The sequence below is a fragment of the Odocoileus virginianus genome, chromosome 27 (genome assembly GCF_023699985.2).
Source record: "Odocoileus virginianus isolate 20LAN1187 ecotype Illinois chromosome 27, Ovbor_1.2, whole genome shotgun sequence".
NCBI lineage: Eukaryota > Metazoa > Chordata > Mammalia > Artiodactyla > Cervidae > Odocoileus > Odocoileus virginianus.
Genome location: NC_069700.1, coordinates 37,915,590 through 37,920,116, shown reverse-complemented (window position 1 = coordinate 37,920,116; position 4,527 = coordinate 37,915,590). Strand labels below are relative to the sequence as shown.

Genomic DNA, 4,527 nt, shown 5'->3' with positions numbered 1-4,527 from the left:
ATCTCTGACCTATGAGCTAGGTGGAGCTAGCAATGCTCTGTGAAGTGGGAACAATACCTCACTCACTAAGTGGAGAGAAGAATAATCCTCTAGTCTCCTGAGCTAAGACTTTTTGAAGCTTTCCATGGAGCTCTTTGCTAGCAGTTAGATATTCTACTGGTAAAGTTAGCAAGAAAAGCCTTTGCTTATAAGATAGGATTGAATCACAAGAAAGCATGCATCAGGACATAACAGAAAGACCAGCTATTTAATGAGAGATCTCTTACAGCAGGTAGAGAGCACAAACTTAGCTTTTTTTTTTTTTTTTTTTTTGGCTGTGCTAGATCTAGTTATAGCATAAGAGATCTTTTCTTGTGGCATGTGGGATCTAGTTCCCTGACCAGGGATTGAACCTGGGCCCCCTGCATTGGGAGTGCAGAGTCTTAGCCACTGGACCACCAGGGAGGTTCCCAACTCAGTTTTTTGGGGACTGAGTTTTCAACATGGATTGTGTGGCTCAGGAAATGTGCAAAATGAAGCTTACAGCAAGATGTTATGATATTTTAATGCAAAATTACAGTTCTTTACTTTTTTAAATTAGACTTTATTACCAAAAGAATAATACAAATATTCTTTCTAAAGGAGATACAACCAAATGTAACAATTCCTGGAACTTAATATACTAAGAAGAGTTAAGATCATTCTAGCTGAAGTAGAAATTTTTCTTCTTATATATAATTTATTATAAACAAGTTCCTATATTCAACATAGCATTGCACTTTGTAAAAAATTATGGAATAGTTGTTGAACTTTGCCTCAAAAATTCATAGAGGTAGAATTAAAAGTTACTCATTAGTTTGAGATATTAGAACCTGACTTTAGAACTTAAATCAAGGGATATAATTAAATTTGCTTGGGGACCCTTTCATGATCACTGACTTGTGGGGAATAACACATAGCTTCACAGCTGTGTATCCGCCCCAAGTCACAGATAAAAATAGGAAAAACTACCTTACACCAATGACTACCCCCAGAGAACTGGTATTTACCCACATCCCTTTGAATTCTTTAGAATTCCTCTTTTCTGTCCCTGTTGCCAGAAATTTCACATTTTGAGACAAAAGAAAGAAAGGTAGCGTTAAGTCATGTCTGACTCTTGCGATCCCATGGACTGTAGCCCACCAAGTTCCTCTGTTCATTGGATTCTCTAGGTAAGAATCCTGGAATGGGTTGCCATTTCTAGGTAAGAATCCTGGAATGGGTTGCCATTTCTAGGTAAGAATGCTGGAATGGGTTGCCATTTCTAGGTAAGAATCCTGGAATGGGTTGCCATTTTTAGGTAAGAATCCTGGAATGGGTTGCCATTTCTAGGTAAGAATCCTGGAATGGGTTGCCATTTCTAGGTAAGAATCCTGGAATGGGTTGCCATTTCCTTTTCCAGGTTTTTAGACAAAGAGTGTATATAATTAAGCTGCATAAAGTAATGTAAACCTGCTCATGGTTAGGGTATTTTTTAAGCATAATTTTACTATATTCATTCTGCTTTATTTGTTTAAAGTGGAACATTTTGCCCCCATATTAGGAGACATTGGAATTAGTTTCAAGGCACTAAGCAGATACTTGCAAGCAATATAATAACTTGCCTTTTTTCTGCAACAGTGGTTCTTAAGCTGTGACCCAGTGACCTGTTTTCACTATGTTCACAAAATAAAAAATAATTTAACAATAAGAAAAAAAAAGATTGTTCTTTTTACTCTTATACTGTTATGAATATAGAGTGTGTTTTCCAGAAGCTACATCATGTATGATATTTCCACAGATGAAATGATGAAACAGTATAAAAAACTAACTGTTTTCTACCAACAGACATTAAAGAGATTTCCAAATGTGTAAAACAAGGCTACTCTTTCAAGTTTTTATTTGACAATATAGTTATCACTCATGAAAGTGAAAAAGTCGCTCAGTCATGTCCTACTCTTTGCAATCCCATCGACCATAGCCTGCCAGGCTTCTCTGTCCGTGGAATTCTCCAGGCCAGAATAGTGGAGTGGGTAGCCTTTTCCTTCTCCAGGGGATCTTCCCGACCCAGGGATCGAACGCAGGTCTCCCACACTGCAGGCAGATTCTTTACCAGCTGAGCCACCAGGGAAACCCATAAGAATACATTAGTTTTGTGAACATACAATGGATTTTTGTCATTTCAAATAAATAAATACACATGTATTTTAAAGTATCTTAATTTCCTTTATGGTAAGCATCAATAGATGCAACAAACCACACAAGCAAAAGCCTGCTGGAGTTTTCAAAAGTTTTTGATAAAATGAAGTCGACATATTTGAGAAGTGCCTCTGTAGAGCGCTTTCCTGGTGGCTCAGAGTGGTAAAGAATCTGCCTGCAATGTGGGAGACCTGCGTTCGATCCCTGGGTCGGGAAGATCCCCTGGAGAAGGGAACGGCTACACACCCCAGTGTTCTTGCCTGGAGAATTCCATGGACAGAGAAGCCTGGTGAGCTGCAGTCCATGGGATCGCAAGAGTGGGATACGACTGAGCGACTAACACACACTGTAGGGGCATTGCTTCTAAGTCTTGGCCATCCATTTAGTTTAGCCAAGCTCAGGTCGTATGTTTAAATCTTCTTCCAATACTCTAAGGAGCACAATTATACTATAAAAGCCTTAGGTCTTACTCTGGGTAAAATCGCCTGTGTCATCAACCTCTCTAGTATACTTGGATGTCTTTTCTGTTAGGCACCAGACTTTTAAGTCTCAGAATGCTAAAGTCTGTTCACATCTCTAAGCCACCATATACTTTTCTCTAAAGCAATCTGACTAGGTGTGTCAAAATGAAACACAGCTCTGTCCTTCCTTTGCCTAGAAACCTCCTTACAGCTCCCTGCTTCCTTCAGCATCAAATCCTAAATCTGTGCACGCCCCACATCAGGTCATTCGTTCCTGCTGTCCCGTCTGGAATCTCGAGTCCCGACAGCCTCATGTCTTTATTGAAAAGTCATGTCCTCAGAGAGCCTGCCCCTGCCTACCCCATAACACTTAACCTCCTGGACATTTCATAGTGTCATTACTACTTCACGTATTGACCTTGTCAGAAGTTAGCTTTATCTAAAATGAAATATACTTTTATGCAGTTATTTAAGTTCCATGATAGCACAGAGTTTTATGTGTTCTTTCATAACTATTTGACAATTTATGTCGTCAGTTGTGGTTTATTATTGCTGTTGTTATTTGTCAATATTAAGAAACTAGATCTCAGGAATTCCCTGGTGATCCAGTTGTCAAGACTCTGAGTTTCCACTTCAAGGGGCACGGGTCCAATCCCTGGGTGTGGAACTAAGATCCCACATGGGTGTGGAACTAAGATCCCACATGCCGCACGGCCAAAATGAATAAATAAAACATTTTAAAGAGAGAGAGAAAGAAAAGATGGCAGCTCATAACCGCCAGGGGGCAGCGCAGGCGGAGAAAGGGGGCAAGCATCCAGGAGAAAGGCCTTCAAGAGCAGGAACAGAATTCCCAAAGAAAATAGGATATTCCCAGTCTCTGGGTCCTGCATGTGGGCTGAGGAGAGACTAGTGGGTACACGGTCTTGTAGAGAAGAAGGGAGGAATGTCAAGAGTGTCTGGGGGTTCAGGCAAGAGAGGTTGAGTGGCTTTTGGCATTTTTAAAGCAAAGTCTCAGAGCGGAAGTGACAGAAATAGAAAGAACCCTGCGGAACTGGAAGCCACCTGAAGACCAGAGGTTGCACTCAGAAACCCAGGGCTGACAAGGGGAGAGAAATAAAAAGAGCAACAAACGGGAGGATTGGTGTGTAAAATCCTAAATAGCCTCAAATCATGGAGGCAATAAAATAGATTCCCGAAAGGAGCCGAACTGAAGGGAAAATAACGTGACAGCAGTTAGTGGCCACGTGGCAGTGCTGACTTCTGATCCCGAACCCTGCTTCGTCTCTTTTGCACCGAGGACTACCCACCACCGTCTTGAGTTCTAGGTGGATCCCTCCCACCCTAGGGAGCTGCTCACCTCCTTTATTCCATATGCCTTCTCCTCTTTCCACAGGAGGAACTGCGTGGCGTGGCCGTTAGACTCTATTTCCCGACTCTCTGTTCTGCCCCATCCCTCCTTTCTCTCCTGGGTCACTTGTGCCAATTCTTTAGCTTTCTTTCTTTTTAGTTTCCCTAGCTATCTTTTCAAAGTCCCTGAAGAGCAGAATCACCAACATGGAGACCAGGAGAAGTTCCCTACCAGTGTCCTAGGATCTGGACTTTTCCCCTAAATCACAAACTGCCATGTAACTGCTACAGTCTAAAGACCCCACATTTATATTTTCACAGCCTCACCTCTGGGATGCTAGTGGAGGCATGCACCCTAGATTCATTTTCATCCCCAGAGAATCTGACACTGCCTCCATTCTGTTCCTTCTAGCATGGTAGGCATTAACTCTGCTGATATTTATAGCAATGCCCTTTTCCCTACATACAAACCTCCTTTAACTGAGAATTTTGATCCCTGCTCTATGGAACATTTGGTTCTCAG

General features: G+C 41.6%; 1 non-coding gene across 1 annotated transcript; it reads right to left on the bottom strand.

Moving 5' to 3' along the window:
* Positions 1-371: 371 nt before the first annotated feature.
* On the bottom strand, positions 372-444 carry TRNAG-CCC (transfer RNA glycine (anticodon CCC)). The gene has a single exon. It is a non-coding gene; the product is annotated as a tRNA-Gly (tRNA).
* Between the last annotated feature and the right edge of the window lie 4,083 nt (positions 445-4,527).